The 13,875-nt window shown below is 51.5% G+C and overlaps 1 protein-coding gene across 1 annotated transcript in view; it reads right to left on the reverse strand.

The window, feature by feature from the left end:
- Window positions 1-13,875, reverse strand: part of Snx29 (sorting nexin 29) — a 459,228-nt gene that overhangs the window by 335,779 nt on the left and 109,574 nt on the right. The window lies entirely within an intron of this gene.

Consider the following 13,875-nt stretch of genomic DNA (forward strand, 5'->3'; position numbering starts at 1 on the left):
AGAATGCTGTCCTTTGGGAAGCTAGGAGGCTGCTGAAATCCACGCCTTGAGCTTGAAAACAGCAGCTACCATGAAAGGACGCTCTGGAAGCTTTTGAGGGACTCGTGGGAACACAATGGGAAATGTAAGAAAATCACAGGCATGGAAGAAAACCACTTTTCAGCTTCTTTGGTCTGTATTAGTGATTTTTTTTTTTTTAATACTCTCACTCAGGTTAACACTCTCCCCAACACAGTATTGGTTTACAGTGACTTGATGTTCTAATCCCCAAAAGCCAAGGTGGAGGTAAAACCATACCAGCCACACACTCATGAGGCCGACAGGCATGGGATCTCGAGCCCCCAATCCACAGGTGCCATTTGTTTTCCACACGGCGCTTCACCCTGGAACAATGTGCCTGTCCCTCATCCCCTGTGACAACGAGAAACACGCCAGGCACTGGATGATGCCAGGGTGTGCCTAAGGACACGCTGACTATGCATCTCACATGTGTGCCTAAGGACACGCTGGCTATGCATCTCACATGTGTGCCTAAGGACACGCTGGCTATGCATCTCACATGGCAAAGTCCCCTCACACCATGAGAAAGATCCCTTTGAAAAGAAAGTCTCCAGGCGTGGTGGTGCATGCCTTTAATCCCAGCACTTGGGAGGGAGAAGTAGGAGGATCACCATGAGTTCGAGGCCACCCTGAGACTACACAGTGAATTCCAGGTTAGCCTGGGCCACAGTGAGACCCTACCTCAACACCCCCCACACACACACACACACAAACCAAAAAAAAAAAGAAAAGAAACAAAGAAAATAAGTCATTCTTGGGCTGGAGAAATGCCTTAGTGGTTAAAGTGCTTGCCTGCAAAGCCAAAGGATGCAGGTTTGGTTCCCCAAATGCTGCACACGTCTGGAGTTCGTTTGCAACTGCTGGTGGCCCTGGCACAGCTATTCTGTCTCTGTCTGTCTGTCTGTCTCTCTCTCTCTCTCTGTCTACCTATTTCTCTGAAATGAACAAATAAAATTTTAAAAAATTAAATAAAAAAAAGAAAGTCGCTGGGCGTGGTGGTGCACGCCTTTAATCCCAGCACTCGGGAGGCAGAGGTAGGAGGATCACTGTGAGTTCGAGGCCACCCTGAGACTACATAGTGAATTCCAGGTCAGCCTGGGCTAGAGTGAAACCCTACCTCACAAAAAAAAAAAAAAAAAATTGTGGTATAGCACCAGGATAGGATCACAGGCCATTGGCCATTTGACAGAGGAATCCACAGCCTTACTCCTCTCTCACTCGCTCACTGTGTGTGTGTGTGTGTGTGTGTGTGTGTGTGTGTGTGTATGTTGTATGACCCTAACTCTGCAGGATTTCTCAGGTAGAAGAGGTCAAGGCTATTCTTCCCACAGTCTTTCCACTGAAGAAACAAGCCTGAGCATGTACAGGGCAGAGACACCCTTTGGTCAGGGTCAAGTTTTTGCCCAGTTTTTTTGGCATCTCCTCCACCAGCGCAGGCCTCACAAGGGAGACCAAAGACCATCCAAACTTGAGGATCCGGTGGTTTAGATGCAACCACACACACAGTGTTAGATTCAGGAGAGCAGTTAACACGCCCTTATTGAACTCAAGCTGTTTTCTGTCAGTTAAAACCAAACAAATCACACCTCATACAGCACAACTTGAAACCACACTCAGCTGCACTGAAGTCAACGTGGCCTGCAAGGAGGGAGAGATGGAGGATGGAAAGGATGACATTAAAAGCAAAGATGGGGGGCGGAGAGATGGCTCATCAACTAAGACACTTGCCTACAAATCCTAACAACCTGGGTTCAATTCCCCAGTACCGATGTAAAGCCAGATGCACAATGTGGCCCATGCAACTGGAGTCTGCAGCGGCTGGAGGCCCTGGCATGCCCATTCTCTTCTATCTGGCTTTCTTCCCTCTCCTCTCTTCTTCTCTCCTCTCTTCTTCCCTCCCCTCCCCTCCCCTCCTCTTCTCTCTCTCCCTTTCTCTCTCTCTCTCTCTCTCTCTCTCTCTCTCTCTCAATCTCCCTGCTTGCAAATAAATGAATAAAAATATTTTTAAAAAAACAGCAAAGCTGGGTCAGGTAGTGCATCCCTTTAATCCCAGCACTTGGGAGGCCAAGATAGGAGGATCACTGTGAGTTTGAGGCCACCCTGAGACTACATAGTGAATTCCAGGTCAGCCTGGGATAGAGCAATACACTATCTCAAAACACAAAATAATAATAATAATAATTAATAAATAAATAAAAGTAGAGATGGGGACTGGGGAGATGGTCCAGTGGTTAAAGGACCTTGCAAAGCCTGACTGCCTAGGTTCAATTCTCCAGGACCCAGGTAAAGCCAGATACACAAACTAACACATGCATCTGGATTTTGTTTGCAATTTACTTACTCTTTATCTTTTCTCTCTCTCTCTTTCTCTCTTAAATAAATAAAAATATACGTTTTAGAAAAACAAAGATGGAACCAGGTGTGGTGACGCACACCTTTGATCCCAGCACTCGGGAGGCAGAGGTAGAAGGACTGCCATGAGTTCAAGGCCACCTTGAGACTACATACTGAATTCCAGGTCAGCCTGAGTTAGAGTGAGACCCTACCTCGAAAAAACAAAGATAGGTGATTGCACAGCAAGTGACAAACAGGGACCTGGTCTCCACATGTAAGTGAGGAAGCAGGGCAGGCCGACCCTCAGCACCCTAACCACCCCCGTCCCCCGTGAGACATTGTGAGCCCTGAGGAGGAGCGGGTAAACCCTTCCAGCGTCTGCCTCCTGCAGGCGGGTGGGGCACTTTGGCCACCCCTCCGCCTGCTCCTATGTGCAGCTGGACAACCAGCCAAGGCTGACCAGCAAACCTGTGGCTCAGACTTGTTGGTCATGCCTCAGGGCCACGCAACATCTGCTGTGATGGGCTTCACATGGTGGGGTTAACCCATGGCAGGAAAGACTAATTGCAAGTGAGATACTCATAAATAATTAGGAGGCAGAGCTGCACAGCTTCCTTCCACCCTCGGGCTGTAGGATCATATGTGTGGGCAATTCTCAAACAGAATCACACACATAATCTGCAATTAATTAGAAGCAGCCAGCTACTGAGTGGGCCCTGGCAGACCCTGCACGGGGCCCATCTGCTTCGGTCAGTAAGTACAACAGCCCTCAACTGACCACACACTCCGCACAGTCAAGACGGAAGTTAAGAATGGCTTCCCTGCCATGCTGCCCAGACCTGAGGGGGAGGAAGAATGGAGATGCCAGCTCAGCCCCTTGTTTTCCTTTCCCATCGCCCACCCCTTACCTTGAAGCACTCAGTGGGCATCATCACCCCATCTCACAACCAGTGCGCCCGGCACCCAGGGCCGGTGGACGCACAGTCACGGCTGCACAGGGGGCGACGGGGCACAGCAGGGAGTGGAACCCAGCCCTGACACTGACATACGCTTCGGGTTCCGGCCTCAGTTTCCTGCAACCACAGACAAAGCCACTCTAGTCCACATGCTGGGCTGGAACCATAAGCCAAATAAAGCTCTCTTCAAACTCTAAGTATTCACTGTCACAGTGACAAGAGAAACTACACGCCACGGAAGAACCCAGAAGACACCTAGAACCAAGAACCCATGAACACCACCACTCAGGCTCCGGATATTCAGAGCACTTCGTCCAGCCGTGCTGATGAGTCCAGCGCAGAGGTAACGTCCAGCAAAGAGTGGAGAACGTGAAAGGCCACCAACCAGCAGGAAGGAGCTGAGTGTGGCTGTGCACTCCCAAGCGAAGAACAGCCGAACAGTCAAGACCTCCCACAACGAAGCAAGAACGCAATTAGGGTCCGGAGAGATGGTGTTGCACTTACAGTGCTTGTCTGTGAAGCCTAAGGATCCAGATCTGATTCCCCAGCCCCCACGTAAGCCAGATGAGCAAGGTGGCACATGCTTCCGGAATTTGTTTGCAATGGTTGGAGACCCTGGCATGCCCATTCTCTCTCTCCAATAAATAAATAAATAATTTTAAAAAGAATACAGAGCCGGGCATGGCGGCACACGCCTTTAATCCCAGCACTCAGGAGGCAGAGGTAGAAGGATCACCATGAGTTTGAGGCCACCCTGAAACTACATAGTGAATTCCAGGTCAGCCAAGGCTAGAGTGAGACCCTACCTTGAAAAATAAAAAAGAATACAGGGCTTGGAGAAATGGCATAATGGTTAAGGCACTTGCGTGCAAAGCCTAAGGATCCAGGTTCAATTCTCCAGGTCCCATGTAAGCCAGATGCACAAGGTGGCGCATGTGTCTGGAGTTCATTTGCAGTGGTTAGAGGCCCTGGAGCAACTATTCTCTCTCTCTCTCTCTCCCTCTCTCCCTCCCTCTCTCTCTGTCTCAAATAAAAATAAATAATTTTTTAAAGAATACAATTAGAAGCTGTATAATCAGTAGCTTTTTTAAAAATATTTTTTGTTCATTTTTTATTTATTTATTTGAAAGTGACAGAGAGGAGAGAAAGAGACAGATAGAGAGGGAATGGGTGCGCCAGGGCCTCCAGCCACTGCAAACAAACTCCAGACGCGTGCGCCCCCTTGTGCATCTGGCTAACGTGGGTCCTGGGGAAACGAGCCTTGAACCGGGGTCCTTAGGCTTCACAGGCAAACGCTTAACCGCTAAGCCATCTCTCCAGCCCTTATCAGTAGCTTTTAACATTCATTAATTTAATACCCTCCACTCCTATGTCACCTTTTCCATTCATGCTGCTCTAACAAATGACCATGAACTGGATGGCTTATCAACAAGCGAAGCTTCTTTCTTACAGCTAGGCCAATAAACCTGGTGCCTGTCAAGGACCCATGGCAGAAAGGACTAGAGCCCTACACCGGGATCAGTCTTCCTCAAAGCTGCACCTCATCAAAGCACCGTGCGTGAGGGAGGTGCGGATATCCAACGCCCAGTGAGCGGGCCGTGGTCGCACGTGCCTACAATCCCAGAACTAGGGAGGCTGAGGCAGGAGGACTGCAAGTTCCAAGCCAGCCTGTCCTACAGAGCAAGACCTTGTCGATCATCGTCATAAACACACTTCCATTCCTTGGGGCAGCCAAGGACTTCCGCCACTGAACAGGTAAGACCATGTAAACAGAAGCAAGCTCTTTGCACAGCCAGCCCAGTGCCCTGCCTGACAACGGGGCGCTCACATCTGTGTACAGGCAGGACTGACCCAGCAGCCAGTGCAGACGTCTGCAGCCAGCGCAGACGAGGCCGGAGCATCTGAGGGGCCACCTTGTCATCGGCTACCAACAGAGTTGCCACTGCACCAAGACCCTGGCCCCACCCTCATTCTGACCCAAGCTTCAAGGCCACAGGCACTGAGGGAAAAGACTGTGTCATTTCCAAAGAGTGGCTGCTGACGGACATGCCTGGGGCTCAGTGCTCAGTCCTGAGTCCACACTGGCAGCTGGTAGCTCGCTTGATTCTCCCATCAGAAGCTCAGAACCCCCAGGCTGAGGGCTGAGCCCACCAAGGGTGGTACAGGGACACCTAGCAGGCTGATCCTCAATGACAGGCAGATGAGCAAGTTCCCTTAACCCATCTTCACCCAAAAACAAACCCAGTTTCAGCAAAGTCATAAAGCTTTGGACCCCTACAAAGCCTTGCTGGTCTCATGTGCTACCTCTGCTGGCCCAGCCCTGGGATCAGTAACCCTAGAGAAGCCCAGCTCCAGAGTGAGGGGATGTTATGGATCCCCTGGAGTACATATCACACAGCACATACACTGAAACATCGCGTGGTACCCCCATTAACATGAACATATTCTGTTTTTACTTGTTGGCTTATTTATTTAAGAGAGAAACAGACATAAAGAATGAATATGGGGCTGGGGAAATGGCTTAGCAGTTAAGGAACTTGCCTGCGAAGCCTAAGGACCCAGGCTCCATTCCCCAGGACTCACAGAAGGCACAAGGGGGCGCATGTTTCTGGAGATCTGTTGCAGTGGCTGGAGGCCCTGGCACACACATTCTCTCTCCCTTTCTCTCTCATAAATAAATAACACATTAAAAAATATTTAGGGCTGGAGGGATTGCTTAGTGGTTAAGGCATTTGCCTACAAAGCCAAAGGACCCAGGTTCAATTCCCCAGGACCCATGTTAGCAATATGCACAATGGGGCACGTGCATCTGGAGTTCATTTGCAATGGCTGGAGGCCCTGGTGCACCCATTTTCTCTCTCTCTCGCTCTCTTTCTCCCCTCTCTTTCTCTGTCAAATATATAAATAAATAAAAATTAAATTAAAAGAATGAATATGGACACACCAGCACCTCCTACCACTGCAAACAAATTCCAGGCACACGTGCCACTGTGCATCTGGATTTTTTTTTTTTACATGGGTACTGGGGAATTAAAATGGGATCGTCAGACTTTGTAAGCAAGCAAGCCCCTTTAACCACTTACCCATCTCTCCACCTCTTGTTGGTTAATTATTTTAGCTAAAAATAAAGTATGTGGTTATAGTCTGAATCTGTCATGTCCTCAATTCTTGGTGCCCGGCTGGTGGCACTGTTTGGGGAGGCAGAAGTTTTAGGACCTTCTGGGTATAATCCTAGCTGGCAGACATGGGGCACGGGGTGAGGGGGCAGGACTTATTAAAGCAGACACTGAAAGATGATTTCAGTGGAGTGAAGGAACACAGCTTGACTGACCCCAGAAATTTTGGTCGTAATATCTGTGATGTCAGCCAGGTGGCTCTAATTCCAAGTTTCCAGGTAAGCAAAGTCCTTAAGACCACCAGTTAAGAACTTCGTGCCAGCACTGAAGCCTAAGTTGTTTCTCACTGGTGTGAGATTGGTACTAGAGTATAAGGAAACCTCGGAATATACCTTCATCTAGCTCGCACGTGAGCCCCTTCCTCCTGCCTCAGGAGTGGGCAGCCCCTGGCTCCCCGCTACCTTCCGCTACCGGAGCGTGTCTGTCCATGACCTCTGTGACCCGATCCCTGTCTCTTTTTTCCATCTCTCAGCCCCCTTGCATCACTAGTAGCCTGTTCTTGGACATGTGTTTTCCCAAAACAGCAGAGGTTGAAGAGACAGAACATTGCAAGGGAAAGGAAGGACCTCCATCAACCAAGGCTCCGGTGCCAGAAGACTCAGGGCCTGAGGGACTCCTGGAGGCCAGAGCGGCTGGGACGGGACATGGAAGGACAAGCACACACAGGGGCTGTGTTGGGCGGGCTGTGCTGACCAAGGGAAGAACCTGGATTCTTTTTTCTTTCTCAATTTTTATTAACGTTTTCCATGATTACAAAAAGTATCCCATGGTAATACCCTCCCTCCCCCCACACACACTTTCCCCTTTGAAATTCCATTCTCCATCATATGGAACCTGGATTTTGCTTTCAGTAAAGCAAGGCCAGGCAGGAAGGCTGAGGAGGTAAGTGCACTGCCCACTGGAGAGGTGGAAGGGCAGGAGTTGATTTGCCCAGAGGGACAGCCATCTGCCTAGAGTGACCGCCATCTCACAGGAGGGACAGAGCAGGCAGCGCTCCCCTGCACATTCTAGTCACTAACGTCCCTGTGGACGTCCCAGCGTGAAGACCTCCGCCGCCCTGTGGACATCCTAGTGTGAAGACCTCCGCCACCCTGTGGACGTCCTAGTGTGAAGACCTCCGCCGCCCTCTGGACATCCTAGTGTGAAGACCTCCACCTCCCTGTGGACATGCTAGTGTGAAGACCTCAGCCCAGCAGGAAAGGGGGGAAAAAACCAGTTTCTATTAGCATCAGGTGTCTTTTCTCAAGACTACCAAGGTGGCTGGCGGGGACTCAGGTGTGGAGACCTGCACTGGTACCTGACTGAGGGCCTAGAGGCAGTGCTAATCTCTACACCTTATCACATTTTACCCAGGAGCCCGCCCAGAGGCACTGGGCTCAATGGGCCACAGGCACCACAAAGAAAGTCTGCAGCCTCCAGGCAACCAGCAATCTGGGCTCAAATCTATGAACTCACTCGCTCACTCATCTGGAGAGAAGCAAAACAACCAAGTCCCACCATTACAGTAAGAAAATGAGTGTTTAATCAGACTAATGTGCAGGCTCTGTGTGGGCAGCAAGAGAAATTAAACCTACCGGAGCAGCAGCTGCCCAGCCTCAGCTCGGCAGACACTGGCACAGGTAAACACACAGTCCTCACCCGCCCCCTGGCAGGGTAACGGTGGCGGAGGAGGACAAGTCCCCAAGCAGGAACACCAGGAAGTAGTCATTTGAGGACGATGGCAGCTTTACACACACAGGCTGAAGCCCGAGCCACTGCCCACCCGCTCAGCACTGATGCCGAGTCTAGCTCCCATCGATGCAGCCTGCAAAGCTCCCACAGGATCTGCACAGCCTGTAGTGGCTGGGTGTGGATGGGTGATACTGATGCCAACGTGACAGGACCCAGAACCACCCGTGAGGGATGAGGTAGACTGGGTTAGCTTCCAGGCATGCATATCCCATGGGCTGGGGTCCAGGGTTGTATGAAAAAAGAGGGGACCGAAGAGATTGCCCAGTAGTTAAGGCACTTGCCTGCAAAGCCTAAGAATCCGACTTCAAATCCCCAGGACCCACATCAAGCCAGACGGACAAGGTGGCAAATGCATCTAAATGTCTGCAGTGTCTGGAGGCCCTGGTGCACCCATGTTATTCTTCTACCACCTCTCTCTCTCTCTCTCAAATAAATGAGACAGAGCACTCTGAACAGCTGCATGACCCCTGACCCCTGACCCCTGCTCTCAAGACAGTTAGCAGACATGCCAGGGGAGGCCAACGGGCAAGCAGGAAGCACGGAATGGCAGCGGCAGAAGTGGCCAGAGCACAGGGCGTAATGTGACTAGAACTCAGGAAGGCAGTGATGGAGAGAGTTAGTGTGAGATGGAGGGGGAGAAAAGAAGGACCCAGATAGAAGGGGACTGAGTCCCCAGGTCAAACACCGCCTCACTTTTGCCAGAGCCATTTGAGGTTATTTACGGGGCCAACATACCAGACATGTTTCCAGATGCCCTTCTTGGCAAAGAAACCTAGCTATTGGGAGCCTGGCTTTTCAGCTGGATCCTCAGCCCACACAGGCCAGAGCGAAGCAAAATAAATTCACATCAGGCAGACAGCTCAGGTCCCCTGTGAGCCCCTGCGTCTGAGCCTCCCTCCTTTGTGCTGCTGAGACGGCGACATCTGCTCTGTCCCTTCAGAGGAGCAGAGCGCTGGTGTAGATGGATGACAGGGGACAGGCAATCGGTCTTTATCAACTCCTGCGTGGGACTGACGGACACTGCTGCTCAGCTCTCTGCAGTGAGCTTGGGGTCCCCGGCTGCTGACTGCCCAACTCGGTCACCGACTGAACACCCACACAGAGGCCTCCATGACAGCCTTCTCTCCGTGGCCATCAAGCCACCTCCAGGAACATGCCCACTGCTGTGACAGGCTATACTGATGAGCTCAGGGGCTCCGGGAACAGGGGAGAAGCCTCCACCAACATGGGACACCCCCACCTCCATTCCTTTAGCTTTCCCTCGTTAACATGTCACCTGAAAAAAGACATCGCCCACAGTACATCGTCAGTGCGACTTACAAGAGACCAAAAATCTAAAAAGGTCAAGCTTCAAAAAGGGTTTGTAGGGTTCAGGTTTGTGTTTTTTTTTTCTAAAATACATTCTGGAAATCAAATTTTTAGTGTACAGTGTCACTTCATATTTGGGTTAACTATGGCCCTCACTGAGCACCGTTCTCTCACCTTCTAAAGACTAAGGCTGACTTCCTTCAAACTCCCGAAGTAGAGCCCAGCAGTAAGCCACAGGGTCAAGGGAAGGAGTTCTGACTTCTTGGCCTTGCTCATCTGGAATCAGGTATCCATTTCCAGTTCTAGAAGAATGTGCTAGAGTGAGTACAGACCAGTGTCTCACATGACAAACACTTCTAAAAGGGTTCTACGCGCATGCTTGGGCGCAGGGATGTATGAGAAAATTAATAATTGCAAAATGTCACCAAGAGAAGATGAAGGGAAACAAGGAGAGACTGAGAGATGCAACCGCTCCCTTCCATTAGTGCCAAGGACTCCTGTAACAAGTACGACATACGCCGATATAATCATGACAGCGAGCTGGAGGTGAGCCACTGATTAGGAGACAGATGAAAGAAAAGCTGAAGGTTCAGTAAGGCTAGGAAGGTACTAAGGCCCCTGGACTTAGCTGAGCAGAAGAGCAACACGGAGCTCTGAGGTAGGGCAATAAACACGCCATGCCTTGCCTCCCAGAAACAGGACTCTGGCTCCTCCAGCAGGAAGTTAACTCAAGGTCCCATACAAGAAGGGGGGGATACAGCTACAGAGGTAACAACTGAAAGACTAGAAGTGTGCTTTTTTTGTCCTGGGTGGAGCAGAATGGATCTGAGAAAAAGGTAGAGCATGGTCAGGTTGGTGACCCACAGAAACAGATGCAGGACATGCTCACAGGGTCCCCGACCTCCACCACACAGAACCAGTCACCTCCCAGCAGCTCTCTCTGTGGCCTCCAGACACCCACAGTCGGCTCCACCCAGGAGAAGCCAAACCTCTCCCAGTCTGCCTGTCCTCCCGCAGCCCAGCTCTGTGGGAAGCATTTGTTAAACGAAGCTGGATGCCTCCCTGAGTGGGCTGCCCTCCGTGGGTGGGACATGGACTGCATCAAATGGCACTTGAGCTGCTGCCCGGCCCGGCCCGTAGACAGCCAGCGAGAGCTCCAGCCTGAGTGCTGATTGCTAGGCAAGTCCAACAAGGGTGCCGCCTGGGAACAAATCAGTAGCATTGATAAGGAGGTCAGCAGGAGCCCTCCAGATCCCCGCGGAACCACGAGCACAGAGCAGACCCCAAGGCCTCTCGTCAGCTGGGCCACTGGCCACAGTCAGGGACAGCCTGGTGAGGGCAGGGCGGCCAGCGGCAGGAAGTGTCTTTGAAACAGAGACAAAGAGCGCCAGGGGCGGGGCTCCATGCTGAGCTCTGCTGCTCTGGGCGCTCCTTGCCCTGGGCTCCTGCTCCCAGATGGGATGGCAGCAAGCTCTGGGGCATCATTGCAAACAGCAAAGGATGCTCTGCACTTGGCACCAGCACTTCCTCAAGTGCTTTAATGACAGAACCTTCTGGATGACCCGCGGTGCCTGGCGGCAGAGGGCAGAGCTAGAGCTCAGAAGGTCACCCTCAGCCGGCCTTCTCAACCCTTCCCTCCTTGTCCCACGTTCCCATCTCTACAAAGGCTTCCTTAGCCCCAGCCCTGGTCACTCTCTCTACCTGGACGACCCTAGCCTGTCATAATCACCCCCTGGACATTGATTGATTGGTTCCTCCTTCCCATCCCAGCGTGGGCACGGGTGGGAAAACGTGTCTTTGTTGGCGGCAGTGACCACTGCCCAGAACAGGGTCAGCTGTGGTCTTTGTGATTCCAGGTCCGGGGGCCTGAGCACCTTCCTCCGTTTGGATTTCCTGCTCGGGCACCCACTCCTGAGTGGGAGGGGAGTCGAGCACCAAGAAGGTCCATCAGGGCAGACAGGTAACAAAATGTTGGTCCCTTCCACGTGACCCCATGGTCTTCTTTACCACCCCATCAGTTGTTCATTTCTTTCTGTTTTACCAATATCCCACTGCTGATCCCAATATGAACTACGTGGGCAGGATCCATAGGACAGGAGCTGCTGTCTGCTGGGTACTGACTGCACCACCACAAGAACTTCCTGTGAATTGCTTTGCTCAGCCCTCCCAAAAGGCCTTGGTGATGGTGCCCTCACCGTGTGCGTTTTGGTGATGGGAGAATGGAGGCGCCAGGCTCGAGTGCCACAGCTGGAGCCCCACTGAGCCTCTCAGCATCCCGCACGGCCCCCATTGTGTGACAGATGCGAAGGAAACATTTGGCAGATGAATAAGCAAACTAATAAGAAGCAAGGCATGTCTAAGCCCCATCTGGAACCTTCTCGTTCCTAAGGTAGTCCCCGCAAGTCTAGGAGACGAAATTCAGAGGGAAATCAAGTCACAGCGTGAAGGATGTGGGTGGCTGACTCCATGAAGCTGAGGGGCAGGAGGCTCCAAGAGTGAGCAACTGAACCACCCCTGCCCCACCGGCTCGACCTACAACACCACTGTCAAACCCTGAGCCAAGCCGCTGGCTGCCCAGTGGAGCCTGTGCCACCCTCTACAGTGCCGCAGCACTCCTCAGCTGCATTCCTCAGAGATGCCCAATGTTTGGAACTGTGTTGCCAGGCAACAGGCCAGACAGCCTCCAGTGATAGGGAAAACCAGACTAAACAATAAAGCCAGAGGACAGCAAGGGGTGTTCTGCTTGCTCCCTCTGGCCTGGCTTGAGACCAACAGCAACGGCTAAGCAAAAGGCAACAACGGAGGTGATTATGGGCAGCTCACCTCCCTCACTCCCTCCTCCCCTCCACGACCACACTCATCCCAGAAGGGAAGAGGAGGCAGTGGTCAGGACTCACAAGCTGAATAAGTACCCACAGCTAATCAATTATGCCTCATAAAAAAAAAAGTCATGGCAAAAGAAATGTTTCCTAATGAGCAGTATACTCCTTTCCAAAATGGGCCCAGAACCCCCCCCACCTCCCCTTCTAAAGCATGACCGTGGTCATACTGAAGGTGACAAAATGCTGTGTTCATGCTTGGGGCCTTTAACCTGAAATGATGACAGCTCTCATCACCACCGCTGCTCCACCTGACTGCTGAGATTAGGTGCCAGCTCGGGACATCAACACCTGAGAAGCAGCAGCCCACGCTTGCAGAAGAAAAACGGCTAAAAGAGGAGAGACCAGAGCGCCCCCTGGCGGCTCCACGAATGCACTCGGCCATGGGGGAGAAGGCTTGAGCTGGCTTCTCAGCTCTCAAATCATCACTACTCCAACAAGAAATTAATTCAAGAATAAAGAAACTCAGCCGTTAAACAGGAGGTGGAGGAAGGCAAAGCTTACATGAACGCCAGCAAATACCTTCTGAACTCATGTCCAAATAAAAAGTAAAAACAAGAGCTGGGGAGACGGCTCAGCAGTTACAGGCACTTGATCCACAAACCTGCCCACCCAAGCTCGATTCCCAACACCCACAAAAAGCCAGATGCAAAGTGGTTCACATGCCTGTAATTAGTTACACACCCCGCAATGGGAGGCAGCACCAGGAGAACCCCAAAGCTCATGGTCCAGCTATACTGGGCTTCCCCGCAGTGAGAAAGACTGTCTCAAAGTACAGAGGATCAACACCCAAGGTTGTTCTCGGACCTCCTACATATGCTAATGTATGCACACATACACACGTGCGCGCACATACACACACACACACACACACACACCACGAATGTGTGTCTGCAGCTCTTGGCTCAGGATCTCCCGGTGTGAGCCATTCTACAGCCTCCCAGAGCAGTCTCTCAGCAAGGGTAACATCTGAATGCCTCTGAACAGCTCCCAAACACACAAGCAGGAGCCAGTGCTTTGTGCAATCTATTGTTCAAATAAGTCCATTTTTTTTTCTCCTAAGTTTCATTCCCTGAACCTGCAGGAAGCAAGGGGTCAAAAAAAGAAATGCTCCACACAAAATGTCTCTCAGCCTGGGCACTGCTGTTGTATGGGGCCAGAGCCCAGAGCAGAGATGCTCAGTACACGCCTGGCCTCTACCCACAGGAGCAGCAGGCATGCACATGCATCCGGTCACTCTTGGTACAGCCAGAGTCATGCCAGCTAGGCCAATCCACAGCATCTCCAAGCATGGCCAAGTGTCCCCTGGGGGGTAGAAACTGTGCCAGGTCAGAACCACATCTGGTCATTTCCAATTTTAGGCCCCCCGCCCCACAGACCGAGTGTACACATCACTCTCTCTTAAGTAGAAAAGATTAAGGGAGCTCCAGA

Source organism: Jaculus jaculus, chromosome 11 (genome assembly GCF_020740685.1).
Source record: "Jaculus jaculus isolate mJacJac1 chromosome 11, mJacJac1.mat.Y.cur, whole genome shotgun sequence".
Taxonomy (NCBI): domain Eukaryota; kingdom Metazoa; phylum Chordata; class Mammalia; order Rodentia; family Dipodidae; genus Jaculus; species Jaculus jaculus.